Source organism: Aphelocoma coerulescens, chromosome 14 (assembly GCF_041296385.1).
Source record: "Aphelocoma coerulescens isolate FSJ_1873_10779 chromosome 14, UR_Acoe_1.0, whole genome shotgun sequence".
In the NCBI taxonomy this organism is placed as follows: Eukaryota; Metazoa; Chordata; class Aves; order Passeriformes; family Corvidae; genus Aphelocoma; species Aphelocoma coerulescens.
The window spans coordinates 5,339,389-5,360,357 of record NC_091028.1 but is presented as its reverse complement, the minus strand read 5'-3'; the positions used below and the strand labels follow the sequence as shown (position 1 = coordinate 5,360,357).

At 40.9% G+C, this 20,969-nt stretch overlaps 1 long non-coding RNA gene across 10 annotated transcripts in view; it reads right to left on the bottom strand.

Moving 5' to 3' along the window:
- The window catches only part of LOC138118549 (uncharacterized), a 308,809-nt gene extending 301,419 nt beyond the window's left edge, over positions 1 to 7,390 (bottom strand). For all 10 annotated transcript variants that reach the window (XR_011155203.1, XR_011155196.1, XR_011155202.1 and 7 more), the window contains exon 1: positions 7,276 to 7,390. This is a non-coding gene — a long non-coding RNA (uncharacterized lncRNA). The remainder of the gene's footprint in view (positions 1 to 7,275) is intronic.
- Positions 7,391 to 20,969: the final 13,579 nt, after the last annotated feature.

Below are 20,969 nucleotides of genomic sequence, written 5' to 3'. Positions count from 1 at the left end.
CTGTTAGTGCTTTACTGGCATTTGGGGAAGAGCAAAATGGGAGGGGGCAGGCAGAGCCACAGGCTGTCAGAAAGGTGACACTTCCTTCCAAACAGCAGGTAGTCCAAACGTCTGAATTTACTTCAAAGGCTGAGTAAGCCCATGCCAATGCTGCAGGAGGAACCAGGCCGGACCATGTCCCTGTCCTGTGCCCCACAACGGGCAGGCTGTCTCCTAGCAAAGTGAAACCTCCCCATGGGGCAGGATAAAGGGGAGCCCTGAGCACTCCTGGCAGGCAGCCCCATGGCACTTCCACAGTCACCATCCAACAGCCCCCACAAGCCTTCCCACAGCAGAAAGTAAAACCCACCCAATATGTGGCTGTGGGTGTCCTGAAGAGCCAGGATGTCCTAGGGGAAGTGCTGTGCTGTATGGAAAAAGAGTCAGATTGAGGAGATGGCACAACATTTTCCCTCTTGGCTTGCCCCAGGACACACTGCATGGGATGGGAGAGACTTGCAGAAGGCTATGGTTCCCTTATGTTATTTCTCATCTTCTAACAGAGATTGGCAGAGGTGAGAAAGCTCCAACACTCAGCAAACACTTGCTGTGAGGAGGTTTCTCTAAGCAAAGCTCAGCTCCAAGAGGAGGCTGACCCCAGCCATGGGCACTCTGCCCACTGTGGACCAGCTGGAGAGCCAGGCTCTGCTCTGTCTGTGCAGGAGCAGCAAGAGCAGAGGAGAGGAGACACAGTGTGACCCCAGGGCCTTGGGCAGGGCTGGCCACAGTCTTCCCACACCGCTGGCGTGGCTGGGCATCTCTGGGGTTCCTAGGCAGGAGGAGAGGGTGTTTACAGCCCAGGGAGGCTGCTCTGGGCCATTCAGACTCATCAGGGCCCTCAGGGCAGGCAGCTCATCACTCTGACAGTGTTCTTTAACTTCACTGTGAGAGTGCAGAATGAAAAAAAACACCTACCACATTTAGTGGAACCAATCACCTCATTTTGTTTCCTAAATAATTCATCTTTTAGGCTCAGCCCTGGCTAAAGGCCCAGATTCAGATCATTTTTCCATTTTCCTGATCCAAATAATACAGTTATAAAGAAAAGCATTAAGAAAGATATGGCCAATTTTGTCCACTCAAAAGTTCAGCCCCAGTGCATACATTTCTGGGCATCTTTCTAGAAAAGCTGTCTTGAGCATTTATCTGAATTTGTATTAAAAAGAAAAGTCAGATTCTTGTTTGCAGTGAGCCAAGCTTCAAATCTCACAGAGAACCAGCTGTGTGGCAGGCAGAGCAGCAAGCCCAGCACCTGTGTGTGCTGAGTCAGCAAGCTGCTCACACCCCCACGAGTGAACAAGAATAATAAGATTGGCCCCTGGGACCAGAATCAATCTATTAACCAATATGATCTGGAGACCTTGGGTCCTCTCTCATATTTTCTATAATTTGTACTGCTTCTTGTTGAAAGCAAAATCCTTATGGTACTACTATCTCAACATCACAGCAGCATTTTTCATGCTATCTTGCTGCATGATAAGAAACTAAAAATGAAACAAAACCAGATACTAGTTCATAGGTGGGAGGAAAAGAAAAAAAAAAAAAAGAAAAAAAGCTGGACATGAGATCAAAGTAAAAAAAGGAAGAAGAAAAGTATTTTGGAAGAAAATTTTCTCCTAGTAAAAAAGTCCTAGAATCTATGAGCATGTTAAAAAAAGATACAATGAAAAGTTACGTAGGCATTAGTAGTTACACTGAAGAATCCATGTGCTTCAGAGAAATTATAGGGTGATACATGAAATTTATACATGTGGAAGGATGAAAGCTGACTAGGATCCAGCTCAGAATATTGTTATCTCACAAGCACTGCATGGTTCAGCTGGCAGACCTACCCACGTGGGTCAGGGTAGTTGCCAACCACCCCACAACACAAGAAGCTCCTGTTCACAATGCAGTATTTAAAGTAGCTAGAAAGAAGATAGAGAGTTCGTTTCAAAAAACTAAAGTAAGTATTGAATTTGAAAAGCCTAGAGGAAAACTCCTGAAAAACCTTACATGAGTGGTAACAGCTTCTGCCCTTCCAGTAAGGGATGCCAACTGATCATGACCCTGAACGTGAGCACTTAAGATGCTCAGAATAATAGAAAATGCCACAAAGAATGCACAAAACAAACCCTTTTGATGAGAAATCTCTATGGCCCTTTAGCATGAAATAGCTACTTAGAAATACCCAGCTGCAGCTAAACCTCTGGTGACTGTCCCTCTCAGAATAACTTTCCAAATAAAACAGTATATTTGCCCTCATGATGAAATCTACTTCCCGACCTCCTCTTTTTTTTTTTTTTTTTTAAAGAAGGCTTCCCAGTTGAAGTGTTTTGGAAACAGAATATTGAATATGTTTGACGTCTTGCATAATCCTCTTTATCCATTTTAAAACTGACCATTATTATTAGCAATACTTACACCTGCAGTAAAATATTAAGAAGCAAAATTAGCTTCTTGTCTTCCCATAACAGTTTCAATCTCCATTGTTTCACTGCATTTTATATTTCAGAAAATACTACGGCACACATTCCCTTGAAAAAATGACCTGAATATCCTCCTTTTTGGTGGGAATGTAAGAAATAATAATAATAATAATCAAGAACACAGACTTGACCCATGAGTGGGTTGAACTGAGGAAACCACACAAAAAAATGGATGGGGAACTGAGGCCACAGCAGCTGGGTGAAATAGGGATTTTGAGAGATTACAGTTTAAAGAGATGGAAGATTGGGCCCACCTCACTCCCAGGGCAGTGCACACACACAGCTTCGGGCAGTCCAAGTTCATCTGAGCACTAGCAAGAACAGAATTCACTGTCATTATTTCTGGGAATAAGAAGGGTTGATCCAGTAGGCAAAGCCAGGATTTTGGAAAATGATCATTTTATTTGAACCCAGCAGCTGCTTCACTGGCCAGCAATTGTTGGCTTTTATTACTGATTCTCAAGGACTGCAAGATTATACAGGAAAACATTGACTTTTGTCTTTTCTCACTGCAGTTCCTGACTAGATTCTCCGTGCATAAAACCTAGAAACCAGGAAAGGGCCTTTATTTTACTTGTTAAAGTAGCCACAGGTTGCTTGAAACAAGTGAACCTTGCTGCAGCACTGCATTTGTTTTCTTCTAATAGGAACCAAAGCCTAAATATCACATTTGGCTATGCTGCCCTTTTGCAAATAAACCCTGAAGGAATATGAGGAGCAGATACTGTAGTTAAGGGCTCTACAATGCCTACAGTAACACCAGTCTATGCATCTTACTGAACTGTGCCATTTAGCAAAGGGCAGATAGAGGAAAAGACAAGGAAAAGAACCTCATGCTACACTCAAGCTTAATATAAAATAACAATAATAATTAAAAAAAAATACTCAAGACACACAACTGGCCATTTTCTCCTTCATGTTGCTTTATTTTTAGTACCCTTTTAGCCATTGTGTGGTCCCTGTCAGTTGTTCATCTAAATTTTTAAATTTCATGAACAAAATGCAAATAACACTCAAGGAATGTTTTAGGAAATAAAAGCTAGACTTCATTTATTAAATCCCACAACCCTTTTCCCCTTGCAGGTGGCCTGCAGCTTGAAAGCACATCTCCCTGTCCCACCAGACTCACAGTTTCTTGTGCCAAGCATTTGGTTGGTCCCACTGGGGAGAATTTGTCCTAGGAGGGATCATGGGCCTAACTTTGAGACCGTCATTTGTTGCAGAGAGCCCATCACACCAGCAGTATCTCACTGGAAAAGGTAAAACTACTGAAAAAATCATACAGGACTAAAAGGACCACCTAGATCAAACTCCAGGATGTAGAGCAGAGCCCAGCTTGAGCAGTGTGTTGAGCCAGGTCCCTGGGCACAGAACATGCTTGCAAATGATGCCATTTCTAGCACTTTAGATAGCAACTGATCTAGAACAAAAGAAAAGCCTGGGGAGCAAAGCAAAAAATCTGCATTCTTGGTTTGTTCTTCTCATAGTACCAAACATTTGATTTTTGTAATAAAATACTTTTAAACTTTCTGAGAAAATAAAACAGTAACTACTCACATTAACTATTATTTTAATATAAAGGAACATACAGCTCTGGGGTTAGAATTGCAGATGAGAAGTCTCATACATCCCTTTGTGGTGACACACAAACTCTGCCCAACCCCTGCAACAGAGACTCACTTTAGTGAATCCCAACCTTTAAATCCACACAATAAGCCCAATTATTAAACCTATAATTTCACACTGAACTTCTCAGGGAGCTCTGTTGTCTGTTATAGCCAATGCTGTGAAATAGTTTAACTTTGGGCTATAATTTTCCTAGAATTTTGCATCATTCTGATCTCTTTTGTGGCATTGATTCGCTGGCCCAGCTTCCATCTTCAGGAAAAAAAAAACCCAACAAACAAACTTGTAATTGGCATGTGGTATCTGCTGGTTACCCCTCCTGGAGCTTCAGGTGATCTCAGCTGCAGGATTTCAAAGGGGCAGAACCACCCACAGCTCCTGGGTGAGAGCCAGGTCAGCCACCTCCTGTAACAGAGCTCTAATTAATCCTAGCTCTCTAATCTAATTAAAACGTCCAGCCCAAAGCCTGCAAGGACCACGGAGCCCTGGCTGGCAGCTCTGTCCCCCTCGTCCCCACAAGCACTGCAGGGAGCACCCCGGGTCCCCTCCGTGGGCAGCGTGTCCCCGGTGTCCGCGACTGACAGGGTAACACCACCCACACAGGCTGTCCCTCTGCTTCCCAGGAGACAGGCAATTCTCAAAAACACTTTGCCACGTTTTCCCAGCCTACAGACAGGCCAGTGTAGTGAAAATAAAATGATCCTGCTCTGCGTGATCGTGTGGTTTTTCCCAACCAGAACCTCTGCCGTCTATTCCAGGAGGTCTCGCCTGTCTCCGAGCTGTCACTTCGGATGAGTGTACAGCTCTTCTGAAGACATTGTACCACAGTACCTCCCTCCACCAGATCTGCCTCTGCTGCTTTTTCCCCTCCTTCTTTGCACGAGTTACCTTAGGCGCCAGGAGAGTTCCCTCACAGAATTTATTGTAGCTATCTTAATTAAATTAATATTCCTGAGTGCAAGGCTACTGGGATCTGAGGCTGGTATGAGGTTCATCGACTTTCACTTAGAGGGTAAAGTTTCCAGTTTTCACTCTCACGAGGCAATATGAAAAATTTATGACAGAAGCAGGAGAACTCTTGCTAGAGGCAATGACATCCCTATGCAATTAAAACACTTTCAAGTGTCTTTTTTCTTTCCACTCTCCTTCCACTCATCTTAGAAAACAATATACAGAGCAACTTTATTCTGCACTGTACGTTTTTAACTTAAAGATCTGTAGGCAGTTGACAAATTATAACCTGATCATAAAAATTTTCTTACAGTTTGAAATGTAACATATTGTACAAGGTTATGGCCAGATGGTAAGAAGCTTTTTTTCTTCTCTCTCTGGGTTTTTTTCTTTTTGTAAGAAAAACAGTTTAAAGCTTTCAAGCACCAGAAGAAACTCCCTCCGCAAATAGCAACAGAGACCCTGTCTACATTCCTTGGAGATCACGGTGATTTCACTGAACCCCTCAATGAGCAGTTGAGGGAAAGGGCAAGGCTGGATTTGAGGGCTCCCAAGTTCCACGGATGCTGCCAGCACATCCCGAGGGCCAGGCTGTGGTGTGCAACCACACCATGCAGCACCATCCTGCTGCAATTCCTGCAAAACCCTCTCAGAGGGGCCAACATTCAGAGCAGCAGGGAGAGCCCATGCTTGCCTTGGCTGCCCCACACCCTTGGACAAGCCCCACCAGATCTGAGAGCCACGATTTTGATTCTGAGCAGCTCTGGGATGTGATGCCTTTGAAAAAAAGCTGCTTTATTCTCTCTCATTTTGCAGAGCTGAGCAACTGAGAGCTTTGGGGCAGTCAACTTCTTTGTAAACTAACATTCAACTATTGCTGTGACTGCAAACTGCAGGGAATAAAGCAACAATAAATACTTAATAACCAGCACAATGCAATGGTTCTTTCTCACCTCATAAGAGGACATAATTTTTTGCATCATGCATTGCAGAGCACACTGCAGTAACCAGAGCTAACTCTGAAACTTGGGAACAACAGAGAGTATTCTTTCAATGACCATGTAGAATTCCACTTAACAGCATGTGCCCTGAGAAAAAAATTTACTTTAATATCCCATGCTCAATTCTGAACATGCTAATCCTTGTTATGTCTGGATAGTTAACATTGCTGCAATGCAGTAATCTCTAAAGGAATATACTGGCTATTATTGCTGAAATCAGGAATAATGGAAAAGGAAACCGGTAACTTCTTAAACTCACTTCAGAATTTAGACCTGAGTGGTGCAAAGAATGTGAATATTACAAACGTCCACCAGCTGATCTACACAGCAGAGCTATATTGTTAAATGTTGTCTTACTCTGATCACAACGGCAGTAACATAAATAGAACATGAATTATAGCTGCAAAAAGTTGAACACGGTGAAAGATGAGTCTAAAGTCACCTTATTTTTAGGATAAATCTACTAATTTGTCTTTAGAAAGCTTTAAAAAAACCCTTATTCTATCCTCATATTGACTTTATTTATGTCTGCCCTACCACCACTTCCCTCCTCCTCTCTCTTACTGTAAATTCAGTCTCTCTTTGGGCAATGCTTCAGGATTGGGATGGTGCACGCAGCCATCTCAGGGACCCAAAGCAATAAACAACCCAAAGGAATCCACAGCCCACATGGCCATTCTCAGTCCCATGGACACATTGTAAGACACTGCAAAGCTGCTCTGGAGCCAGCAGACACTGAGCAGTGAACAAGTTCTGCCTTACAAAGTGCAGGAGGGATGGAACAATGCCTGTAGCCAGACCTGTACTCCCAGGCTCAGGTCAGCACACTTGGTATGAAGGCATCATTAAAGGTTAATCTAATCCTCCTGTGAGGGCCTGAGAGTTTGGGCAGCTCCTGAAATGACAGGAGACAGCATAACATCTCTGCTATGAACTAGATGAACAGCACCACAAAGGCAAGATGTTGTTTATCACACCAAACAGAAGGGTCTCTCTGTTGCCTTTCACTGCTGCCAGTGACGGGCACCCATCTGTTACCTCTCACCAGACACTTTGATCATTTGCTCTTGCAGCAGTGGTCTTTCATGATTTTCTCTACCACACAGGCCCTTTTCTCATTCCCAGCTGCTTTCTTAGTGCTCAACCACTCTGTAAACAATAAAGCACAACAGCAAACAAAGTTTCCTTACCTTAGAGAGGCTTTTTCAGTGGTCATGGCACACATACAAGAGCAGCTCAGCACCGATGCAAGCACCTATCCCCTTCTAAGGCAGAAGCTCCTCCTTAAGAGACCTTCTTGCTAATTTCCCACAGCTGCATTGAATGAAACACAGCTTCAGGTGTGGAAGGCTTTCAGGTGTGACACAGGACTCTAACGAAGGGCAGTAATTTTTAAGCCAGACGTGTGAGAAGACATAAGGATAACCCTTCAAGCTGGAGCTAAAGGAAAATAAAGTGTGTTTCACTATCAGCAGGCACATCTTGCAAAGAAACATGGGCTGGTCTCCAGTATGGGGCCCAAAACCTGACAGGGGTTGCATCCCTCATTAAGATGTAGATATTTCTGAGTCAGTGCTTAAGGCAGCAAGAGAGTGGCCTCAAACAGACTGTGCAGCTCCTGGGAGAGAGGAGAGGGAGCACAGCTCTTTGAATGCTGTTTTGACAGCTGGACCAGAGTGAAACTCCACTCAACCACCAAATCTGCGACAAAGAGGAAAGCAAGTAAGGTGCTACCATAGGACAGAGCTCTGAGTAGGACTGACCCCATACCATGTACAATGTTCCTCTCAGATCTTGGGTTTTAAACATATGCAAAAGAAGTAATGTTTGATATATTGATGTATTGATAAGGTAGCTGAAACGTCAGTTCACTGGACAAGGAAGAGAAGACAGTGATATTGCCTTTTTTGAATGCACCAAAGCATTAAACTTCCCCTCTAAAGTAACCTTGAACCTGTTCTAAGCATACTGCCAAGAGACTCCTACAACAGACACACAAAGATGAACAGAGGTATTAGTTCAAAGCTGAACTTGGAAAAAAAAAAAAACGATAACCACTGGATACAGTATCTCATTAATGTATAGGTGGAGATGACAACACAAAATACAAAGAAGCAGGAACTCCTCTGATGTCTCCAAAACATCACTGCTAACACGCTGTTCCTGAGTAGTGAGAACTGCTTTGCTTAGCACAATATCAGGAAAATTGTGTGTCATTTCTTTCCCCCAATAAACAATTCGTATAACCAAACTGGGACTGTTTTAACATCTTCTCCTCTCTCGTAAAGATGAGGGTTTAAAACACAACCCCCCCCCACCTCCTCTATGCAATCCACTCACCTGGAAGTTGCCATCCCCACAGCTTGAGGCAATCAAGGCTATCACCTCCAGTAAAGGGGCAAATTAAGATCTAATCAACAAGCTCTGTATTAAGCTCAGCTGAACACGGTCACAAAGCAGAAATCTCCTGGAGTATTTCAGCTACTTTTAAAGTGAACACACATTTCTGTCCCAAATTAGAAAAAACATGAGAGTAGAGCACCAGATTGGTTAAAAGGTCTGGGCTCACATAGCTCTGTTGTAAATGTCATGGAAAATCTGTCAGACTGTGCAGCTTGACCATGCTTGGATGTTTCTGTGTAAAAGATGAATACAGTACTGCTTCACATCACAGGGGATTTGTGAGGGTAACAGCTTTAGAGCACACAAGCACCTCAAATAACACTGCAGTCAGGAACTACACCAAATAAATAAAGGATAAATTGGACAAAACCTGAGACAGGCATCTTCACTTCTTCTGACACTCTTTCCCCAGCCAGTGGATAGATTAACTTCAGCAGTTGCTGCAGCCTAGTTAACAAAGGCAGGAATTCAGGGCACTGAGGGCAATTGATACTGCATTATATATTTTGCCAATTTAGCCTCAGTGAAGAAATCTATACTCCCCATCTGCACAGGGTTTTGCTAACACAGCACAAGACAAATAGTAACCAACAGCTGTAATAAGTGAAGTGAGGGATGAAGGAATTCATGGAGTTCAGGATAGTTTCCCAAAGGTCAGAAGCTCACATCACCAAAATAGCACTGGGGGAGATGTGGGACTTCCCTGTGAGAGCAAATACAGGCCCAGATGGAAAAATTCTGTGTTAGAGACCGTATCGTAATTGGTGTCGTGGAAAAAACCCTCTCTTTTTCAGGCAGAGGAAACAGACAAGATGATGGAGGTTATAAAAAGGATCTTGCACTGTAACTGACCTTGAAACCCTTCTTTTCTCTCAGTCTGATTAAGAGAAAACTACTTAGTTAGATACTCTCTTTGTCCTCCACATGGATAAGTAAAAGAAATAAAAAAATTAAAAAAAAAAAAAAAAAAAAAGGAGGAGGAGGAGGAGGTGAAGAGGAAGAGAAAATCGATACAAGCTGTCTTCAGTTTAACCAGAATGTTACAGTGAATAGGTTTATGAAACCTCCAGTAAAGAGAAGCACAATTGCTCCCACAACAGCAGAAGTTGCTAAATTTTAGTGTAGTGTAACTTTCTAAGGTGTCATATAACAAAAAGAAAATGCAGGTGTTCTTACTGTCCAAGGACAGTACTTGTATTAGAGTGTATAAATTACTAACCTGGAATTAATTCATCTGATCTAATGCAGGGGTTGTGGCAGCAATCACTACTCTGTGCTACAAGAAAATAAAAAACCTGCCACACACATGGGAAGAATAAATAGAGATAATAGGAAGTAGCTCTTCCCATCTCTCTGAGCAAAAAAGATTTATGTTCTGAAAGAAGAGTTAACACCCCATCAAGCCTTTTTGGTTAAAGCACATGGATTTAAAATTACACAAAAGATTTAAAATTACACAAAATCATAATTGTATACAGTTTCTTGATAAACAGCTCAGCTTAATGAGCACTGGTGAATTCCTGTCCTTGCTGGTGTCTTGTAGCTGTCAGTCCCACAGGAAAATTCTGTGTAGCATGAGAACAGAGCCCTTTCTCTCTGTCTTCTCTTTCTCCCTTCCAGAGATACATATATATTCTCATTGAACCAGCTGCATGATCCCGCCTGACAAAACCGAGACAGATACCAAGGTACAGAAATAGGGGTGATGGAAAATAAGCAGATGGTCTTTCTTTACTATGCAGGTGCTGCTCAGCAATTTTTCCCACCAGTGAAGCTGCTGTATTTTGCACAATGTTTTCCCAATTCACCAGACAATCAGGAACAGAACAACATGAATGCTCTGTTCTGCTACGATGTGCTGAGACAGCAGGTTATCGGTGGTGACTCTGAAGCTTGCTGACATCTGACATGAATTCCTGGCATGCTGACTTTTTAAAAATCGATGGGGACAGACCTCAGAGTAACAGAAATAGCTGTGAAGTTTAACACTGCTGAAACTGTTCAGGCTTGATTGGCTGGTGAACAGGGAAGGTCACAAAGAGGAGCACTGGATCCTCATCAGTAGGAACAGAAGCAGATTATTATAGAAAAAAATCACCCTGAAGTTTCATAGCTTACTGTTCCTGTGAAATAGCCGAGATCAGGAGATGCATAATGTGCAGCAGACCTCTTCTTTATTAATACAACCTTAAGCTAAGGATGAAGAATGTATATTGGCATACAGAAAGGCTCAGTGGAGTGTTATAAAGCCATTGCTTGACCTCCATTTTTGATAATTTTAGGGCAGTTCCTAAAAACTCTTTTTAAAGGAAACACTTTAGCCATAGCAAGATTGTTGATGTTAATTAGACTTCACTCTTTGGAGTGGAAGTGGGGATGGAACTGCTAAGCTCCAGAAGAAAAATACCTATAAATTTAAGTTTTACTTAAAACATGGATGTAGCCTCACTCTTTACCTTCTTAATAATGTGAATATCTCTTCAATCTAGACCAAATTATGCCCTAAAAAGTGCAAACCACCTGCCTACAGAACTGATGAAGTGCAATTCCTCATTCATCTTGATCATTTATACATGCTAAGAAGGCTTACATAGAGATGAGCACCCATTGAGTGAAAGGAAATATAAAAGAAAGAAAACCTCTTTGTAAGGCTCTGAGAAAATTAAAAAAAAAATTACATTGTAATTTTCCTTTCTAAACACAAACAGGAATGGAGACTGGATGACAGAAATTGCTGACAGAAAAGGCTGAAAACATTTTCATTGCTATTTTTCAATAGGATCTTGCACTTACAGGTTAAAAAAAGGCATCATGCTTTAGAAAACAAGTAGTATAGTGATCATACTAATGCATTTTACTGAAACTTAGTAAAAGGACATTGTCAAGTGCTTTTATGCAGTTTCTAATGTAGGTGTTTCACTCTCCATTGATTGTATAATATCCTCTCAACAGTTTGAAAATAATATCTCTTTCTCTGTTTCCCTCGTTGGTAAACATGGTTTCTGCAGTTATGGACCATGAGCCAGGATGGTAATGGACTTCTAAACTCAAGAGCACTCAAAAAATGTATCAGTGGTAACAACTAAACTCACAAATCATTAGCTTGTGTTCCTTGAACTTCTGCCTCTGCATTCACATGTTTGTGCTGGTGTACTACCATTATTTATTTCACTTATCTCCTCAGTTAAAGTAATATTTTTCCATACATTGCATAGTGTGCCATGTATGTAAGCAAAATTCTGCATTGACTACTGGCACCACAGCATGCAAGATGCCCATTCCAGCAGGGAGTATGGGTTCAGAGTGCCATGATCCAGCTCTTCCTTGTGTTTGAGCAGCCAGGAAGGGAAGGAGACCCTCCAAGAGCCATATGCTTAGAAGTTTTCCAGCAGTTCTTTCATAAAAACAGACCTGTTTCCAGCCCTTGAGTACACATTTTTCTCCCTCATAAGAGAGGGACATCCTCTCTGTGTGGACTCTCTCCTTTACCTGTCTCACTGCCTTGCAGCTCCTGACGAGTTCTGCTCTTCACGAGCTGAACTTGTAGGGGAACAATCTACTGCCCTTCCCTAAAGTGTGTCGGAAAACAAGGCACCACACAGACCCCATGAGAGGCTCTGGAGAGACCTTTCTGACCTCTTTGTAGAGTGAGACCCTTATTATGGATGGCCAAGGAGACCAGTGTGCTGCTCAAACCTTGAGCATGACATCTGTAAGCTCCTTGCCATGTAAAACTGCGTGGCCACCATGGATTCCCTGCACAATGGCACCGCCAGTGCACCCAAAGCCAGCAAATTCTCTTCATCCATTCCATGCATTTGCTATTCAAATGCCTGCTGATTGGAGATTCAGTGTGCTGAAACCACCACACGTAAAAATATCCCTGGTAGGGTGGTGAGCCATTTATTTACTCTCAGAGAATTTTCTTTTGGGTATTATTTCATTCAATACCATTAAGCCGAAGTATTTAAAAGTGAAACCAACAAAAGGAGATAAAAGCAGAAGGCTAATGATTTGCTGCACAAAAGGGAGGTCTTTGAGTGATTTCCAAACTTACAGGAAAGGAACTTTCCCCTTTAAAAGACAACAAAATTTTCATGTCAGTCCATCCAACTCAGGTTTGCACAAAGTCATACCTGTTGCAGTTCACCTTTTACTCAGCTGCCTTCTGGACTTTGGGTGACTGCCCAGAGCTGTGGGAGGAAAGGGAGGAAGTTTTTCTGCAGGTTCTAAAATGAAAGATTTCAAGAGCCTGAAGCTCTTCAGTGGACACACTATTAATTGTCATTGGCCACTCAGTGATAACCATTTTTCAAGGTATCTGTACATGACTGTCTTAGTTCAGGGTTTATTTTTAGACTATCAGGTTCTAGAAGGTTTTGGATACAATACATCAAGAATATGAAACCAATCCCAGCCAGCAAAAATAAAAATGAAAGCAAATGTGACTAAGCACAATAATAAACATTTTATATTGTATGGTGATGCATCAGAACATATAGTACCCTAGGCAGTATCTTCCTAGGTTGTTCAGAAGAACAAGCCATGCCTTTGAATAGAACATTCAATACACTCCTTATAAAATTTGTGGAATATGTACATGTCCTGCATCTCCAATGCCTCTGCAGAGCCCCTTGATTCCTCCTTGGCTGTTTTTTGTGGTTGAATCCCTAGTGCCAGACACTTCAACTAATCAGAGCATTACTTCCTAGCGTGGCTATTTCTGGAAATCAGAACAATTCTCTGCCTCTGAAATGCCAAGCTCCTCTCTCAGATGTTACGCCTCCTACTAAAACAAATGGAGATATTTATAGCAGACATCATCGAAATATAGCACACGCAACAAAATCCAGAATGATTTAAAAACATGATTTAAAAATAAAATCCATTTTGGGAAGACAAAGCCACACAGTGTGTCCTTTTCTTATTTCTGCTTTCTTAAGTCAGTAGATGCCATGCATAATAGATTTTTAGTTCTGTTCTGTTGACAGCATTTAAGAAAACAAAAAACTCAGAAAACCAAGAAATTCTTTACATTTGAAATTCTGAGAAACCCACCAGATGGACTGCCTTAGCATGTGAGAGAAAGACTCTGACTATAAATGTCATCATTTGAGGGTTGCCTCAAAGTAAAAGTTTAGAAGCAATTGAATCCCTCTGCTTCCCTCTCCCAGTCTGTGCTCCTAAAAAATAAACAGGGACCTATCAGTCCCCATGATTCCAAGGACAGTGGATTATTTTCAAGAGTGCTGAATGCCTAGAGGCATAAACTCTTTTATTATTAAGTGACTTATCATACACAGGCAATGAATAAACCCAGTGACAATCTGGATTGAGCAAGAGCAGATTCCCTTGCATGATAAAGACCAATATCCACTAAAAATGTCAGGGAGTAACAAAGATTCTCAGCAAGCGACAATGAATTTGAAAGTGAGAAAAGCGTAGGAGCAGTGTTAAGTCCAGAGTCACCGGCCTGGCTTGGTCCCTGTGTAACCTTAGGCTGGTGTTTTGCAAGTGCACATGGCAAAGGATGCAATATTCCTCGCCCTGACAAAGGTGCAAAGCTTAAAATTCTTCAGCTCAGCTCCCAGAAGATTTCTCAAAACTCAGTCAGAGCAACCAACGCACAAGTTTCAGGGCAGGCTGGATGCTGACAGCAGCTCCAGAGGTACTGCACGGAGCACAGGGTCACCAGGGAAAGTAAATGTGCCTCAAACAGGACATCAGGAACATCCAGGATAGTGCTGGAAGCCTTCCCAGTCCCCAGAGCACTTTGCAGTCAGGAGTGAGACACAGCCGTCTCTTCCACTGGGCTTTCAGTCCTTACAGCACAGGACAGAGCCAGGCCTTTCCATCTCACAGTTCAGTGTTTAATTCATGTCTCCCTCCAGACAAACAGTTACTTTAGCAAGATATTCTTGCAGCTTCTAAACAGATTTAAAGGAACCTAGACCTTAAAGTCTGAAAATTAAGAAGTGAGTTCAGGCAAAATCACTTTTTTAGTAGTTAAACCTGAGCAAGGAGGGAGAACTAAATATGTTCCACGTGCTTATTATTTTAAAACTTCATTGGCCTACTGTACTGAAATATCCCTCATTCTCTCTGATCTGGTTACATAATAATCATTATTGTTACCCAATACATAGGCAATGAGTGAAACTTTATAATCCAAGTTTGTTCTCCAGCAGTCACACAACATCTCAGAGCACATAAGACCCTTGATTTTAATTTCAGAGAGTCAAAGCTCTATATTTGGATTTAATAGTAGTTAATTATTACAGATAACAATGTAGCTTCTTAACAATCATGAATTAATTTACTTTAATAGGCAAAAAAAAAATTCAATTACCCAGAAAATGACTATTGAGGCGGCAGGTTGTCGTGGTTTAACCTGACTGAAGCCACTTTTAAACTCAACATCCATCACGGATGCATTACAGCACATCCACCACCTCAGCCCACCAAGATCCCACCACTGAAGCTGTGTCAGAGAGCAGGATGAGAGCCTGAGACTCTGCTCCTACTCACTGTTTTCTAAAGGCTCTCTGTACTTCAGCTCCCCATCTCTCAGGCAGGATAACACAGTGAGGAGGTCTGGGGAGTTCAGTTGCTGTGGAGAACATGAGAACAGAAACATCATTGACACTGAGGACAACCTCTGATCTCAGAAATCCAGGGACCTGCTGTCCACAAGTGCTGAATATCGTGTTAAGAGAAACCACTCTCTAAAAGAAAGCAAGAAAGCACTGTCCTTTACTGGCCCCTTTGATTTTATCACCTGTCACAGCATCAAGTGCTCCTTTCAAAATTTGTGAGACTTGAAATATTATGGCCACACAACACTAGACTAAGAAAATGACCTTTTACCCTTTTTTTTTTTTTTTTTTCCCAAGGTAAGCAGGATATCAGAAGCAAAAAGTATCACATTTTTAAAATCCTTATCAACATTTATTCTGAAGACAGAAATACTATAAGGAAAAAATATTTATCTCTTCTGATTTTTTATGTTTTTGCCACTGCTTCATTCTCTTTGAAGCTGATTTTAGGTATTAAAAATATCAAATGCCAGCCTGCTGTCTTTTCAGGACTAATTCTGCTACTGACTTGGAAAAGAAAATATGGAGTTCCCATTAGTTTCTATTAAAAGCCCAGACTAGAAGGAACAGAGACTGAGAATTAAAGCAATGATAATATTAGGTTTTGGTTTATGTCTTTTCACTTATAAGCACTAGGCTTTTCATGAGACTATTCAAGGGTACGTAAGAACAATATTTTTTTAGGCCTGTCTAATGCAATATGTATCTCTACAGAACTGCAATGTGAATTATGTGAAAATGTTACTAAACTGGAGGTTATACAGTCAGCCTTCTTCAGGATTTTTGAAAAGCAGTGGCATTTCTCCATGGACACTTTTGAAGACTGCTCATTTGCAGAGAGAATTTGCTTGTGGATCAGAATTCTGCTGCGCCAAGCACAGAACAAAAGACAGTCACCATCCCACTACCCCAAAGACAGGCTACATTCCCCCTGGGCCTGAGCCACTTGTCCTGAAACACATATTTCAAATAGAAGACTAGCTATTTGAAACTGCATGAATAGAAGACAAAAAACACTGAAGGAATTTAAAAAAAAAAAAATGCAGTGGAGGAAGCCCAGCCACAGATGGAGACTTTGTTGTGGGAATATGAGAGAACACAACGGGAATTTTGGACAAAGCACTGCCTGGAAAGGTGCTCAGCTCAGACATAAACCTCCGAGCAGTTTTCATCAATAAACAGGTTGGACACATCCTGTGCAATAAACACATTAGGGGAAACCTGGCTGGTTTTCAGTTTTTCCACCAAGTGAAAGGAACTCAGAAGACCTCACGTTTTATCTTAAATTCGGTTTGTTGACACAACAAATCACACCTGGACAAAAGCACGCTCAGTCCATCTCAAGAGTTGCAAAAAGCAGAACTGCTGTCTTCTGAGAAGCTCTTTTCCATTTTTTATATATATATATGTATGTATTTATAAATACAGTGAGAACAGAAAGACTGCCATCCCAATGGGACTACTGGCATTCCAGAAGTATCAGTATGTTATGAAGGATGCCACTTCCAAGGAGCTGGTCTCCATAAGCACAATGCTGGTTATTTTATTAACATTTTGAAGACTTAAAGCTGTATCACAAGACCATGTACTCACATTAGAAAGATACTTCTGTTTCTAAGTTAAAATCGAATGATTCACCTGATAGATCTCCAAGCCTTTTGCAGTACTGAAATTCAGTTCTCTTAATGAGGATCAGTAATTGTAGATTCAAAAACTGCCCAAACCAGTCAGCAGGAGATAATATGTAATATGTAACCACAGGAAAAGCAAACTGGAAAAAGAAAGACCACTGGCTTTCATAAATCATTTTTTGACAGGAAGGTTATTTATCATGGGAAATAAGCTTAATCAATAATAGAGTGAAACAACCTTAATAAAAAAGGGAATCAAGCTCTGTTCTGTTAGAGCATTATAATTAATGTGGGTAGGGGGAGCGAGAAGAGGCAGAAAGAATTGTTACAGAGAATTGTTATTATCCTGACAAATGGATTCTGGATTGTTTCTAAAAGTTCATTTTCATTTAACAGCTTTAAATGTGAAAGGACCAAGGATTGTATTTTGTTTTCTAAGAAGTAATGAGAAATTTTGAGGGAGGTGCCCAGTGAAGGAAGAGTTATTCAAGGGATGAATAGATTTTTATTTGATCTCAAGGGAATGATGTAACTAATCGTGACTATACTGAAAATCAGCTTGCTTAAAAGATGTGGGGAGACCAAGTTTTCTTAATTTATTTTTATATACAAACCAAGTGTTAGTTTTTCCAAAAGTCATCTTTTTTGTTCTGGGTTGATTAATTTTACAAATATGAGGGGAAAGGAAAAACACTCTGGAGAAATTTCAGAAGCTTGATGAAAAGAAATGTTTTCATCTACATTAAAACACAAATAACTTGTGTATTATAGTAATTGTTTTGTTCAGTCACTTTTCATTTATCTTTCCAGCTACTTTTACAGATGGATGATAATTCCATCAGATTGTGAAAACATTTAGCAAATTTTCTGAAAAATATTGCCCAACATCATCTGCAGAAGGAGAAGCCTACCTATATGGAAAATGTCCATGAGCATCCCAATCAAAGGGAATATATATCCCGACCACAAAACATATTTTTCAATCCACTTGGCCAATCGTCAACATAAATATAAAGGAATAGCATTGTTAATAATTAATAAAACATTTTAACACAAAATTTCTATCAGAAGCAAAATCAAAAAATTAAAGATATACCAGTCCCTAAAGGAAGTTAACAAAGAGTTGCAATTTTCTGCGGAGGACATACAGTCACATTAAGTCCAAAAATACATTCATAGGGAGAAAGAAAATATGTGCAAATGTAAGAATGATGAAGATGGGAACGGAGGAATGAACAAAAAATTTGCTGGACTGACTCAGATTCTATATTTCAGTTAAGATGTCCAAAATTCCTGAAACCTGGAAGTAACTATCTTCCAAAAAAACCCCAACACTCCAAAGAGTTTAATAATTTAATAATCAATTTAATGATTAGCATGCCTGGCCTAAGCTTTTGAATTTCAGAAGAGTGGCTCTTTTGCCAGCAGACATTTTGTTCCCATTCCCAAAGCCCTTCCGAGCTCCACTCAGTATTCCACTGACTATTCACACACAATCTACAGACAAGCCACGGGTCAGGAAAAGCACAGCAGTAAAATAATTCTTATCCAGGAGATCATTTGAAAGCCTCTTAAAGTGTTCCCAGACAATTTGTGAAGGGAGAGAAAAAGATTATGAGGTATCTTACCTGTTACAAATTATTCAGCAGCTCAGAAAGTCACTTGTTTTTAGAAGGCAGTTGCTGAAAACATCAGAATTTTTGATGCTTTATTGTGAAATTCTTTTTATTTTATCTCAAGATCAAAAAAATGTTTTCAGGTAACTTTTTACTCAAGCCCCACTCTATACTAATCTCAGTTTTTATTCTGCTTGATCCTACCAGGATTAAACTGGCAATGTTCCTGAGAACACTGAAGAAGGTGGATCAGGACCCCTATTTGGGAACTCGTTATTTCTCCACTCCCACTTTACATCAATAAGACGTCTTGAAACTGGAGTAACTTAGACTTAAAGTGACAGGAAGGAAGTATAAATATTATGTTTTCAAAGTGTTGTACCCTACGCTAAATTCTTCTTCAGGTTCCACTGGGAACAGTTTCAATAACCCGATGTATGAAACCAGCCCAGAATTCAGCCTGCTCTTGCTTCTCCATCCAGCATTGCCACCCAGCCATAGCTTCTCATCTGAAATTAAATGCTCAGCATTTCTTCTTTCATATTCTGTTTTAGTGCACAGCATCAGTGATGTAAAGCTGGGCCACTGTTAATTTAATTACATGGTAGAATGGAGAAGAGAACACGTTACTCCAGTGTTATTGATAGTCAGTAGCAGCACCTACTGGTCCCCTCATCTATTCCCTCTGGAGAATGTACCACTTTAATCATGCACACTGCAGCACTGCAAATGTGCTTCCTGCTCTTTTTACAGCATCACGTTTAGGTGTTTTCTCTTTATCTCTTCCAGAAATTCATGGATTGCTCTACTCATTTTAAATGTGGACCACAGAGAAATGGAACCTAGTTCTATGTTGGTGTGTGCTTTTATACAGAAATCATTAGAGCTGCAGAAGGGGAATCCTTTTTCTGCTGGGAAAGACATGGCAATAGTGATTGACCATTTTTTTTCCTGGCTTGCTTGCAATAAAACATTTATTCATAATACATGTTTAGTGCTGCAGGTGGCATTGTTACTGTTCAAAGAACCCTACTCAGCACATAATGTGGTTGGCACTTCATCTTCCTGAAAATGAATCTTGAAAACTTCTTGAATTATATATCTCCTCCTGCTTTTCGGTGGATCCATAATTTTCTTCAGAAGACGAATTGCGGACAGCAGCACTGATGAGAATTAAACTAGCAAGGTTCATGTTAAGAACATAGTCAGTAAATCAAAAACTGAAAGTAATGTCAGAGATTCAAAATTGTAGAATGAAAATATCCTGAAACGCTGCTTGTGATGGAGTCTGGTAATGAAGTCATGAAGTTAAACACCAGCCTTTCCTAGATACCCACCTGTTCAGAAACCTGCACTCGCCTCCCAGGAAGAGTGAAATCACCCTTGCTGCATATATGGAGGAGAAGGAAGCCTCAGTCAACCAATTCTGAAAGGAAGAGCCTGTATGCAGCAAAAGCCATAGAACAGCTCCCTCCAAATGCTAATAAATGATGCCAATAACCCCAAAGAGCTTTAGGAAGTTACCACTAGGGATATTCTCCAGCATCACAAAGCTACATGTTCAACCAATGGAAAAAACCCTATCTTTAGAAACTGTTTTTTTTTTTTTTAAATCACTAAACACTGTCACTCCAAAGCTGTCATATTTGCCTTTAAGAGTAATTGTATTAATCCTGTTTAACTGATGTCACTCACTAGTGATACATGGCACCTATATCAATTTATTGTATAAACATGTTCCTAATCCCTTCTGTTTTGCTGGTGAATAACTCTGCCAAAAAAATTTGTATACCAATCCCTCCAGCTGTCAATGTGAAGCAGATATTCTGCTCCAGTGGTTGTTTCCTTATCGTATCTGTAAGATAGTAAAGACCTTCAAGAAAGGCAGAAAAGAGGATTCACGTCCTTTCTTTTTCTGACTTCAATTACATCCCCATGCCCTTCCTTGTGTCCTAAACTGTTCTGCTTCTCTGTTCCCAAATAATTTGCTGAAGAGAACCACGCATGGGTCAAATATTTGTTTCAATAATCAAGGATTTGGCTGTTTATGTTAATGGGGGCCTTGCAGCTCCGTCTCTGTGCCCGCACAGACTCTTCACCTCTGTGCAGGGCTTTAGGCTTTCAGGAGTGTCAGGCTCAGGGAAATTGATGGCCTGCATTCCCTTCTCAGTGCATTCACATCTCCCTCTATGGGATTGATGTGCAGAAACCAACACGTGGCAGGATAAGACACTATCCTTAGTTTATGGAGGTAACCACCTTAACTCATGAAATACTTAGCATTGGAAAACTCACATCTACATGCAGCAATTTTCCTTTTTTTTTTTTTTAATGACGTGTTTGTATCTTCACGTGAATTTAGTCCTTGTGGAAACAGCCTGCCAGCTCTAAACACCCTATTTCTCATTTACCAACGAAAGTGACACAGGACAAATGGAAGCACTGTGACTGTCCTCCAGAGAGTTCACCAAAACCTCTCAACCTTGGCCAGGATAAGAGGGTAAATCAAACTTCGTGTCAATAAAATCATCACAGGCTCACTGAAGTTTCCCAGTGCAATGGTGAATTCTGGGGCATATCAAATAGGGGCTAAATCAAATCCAGCAATTTTCCACTGCTCTGATACATGCTTCCAAAA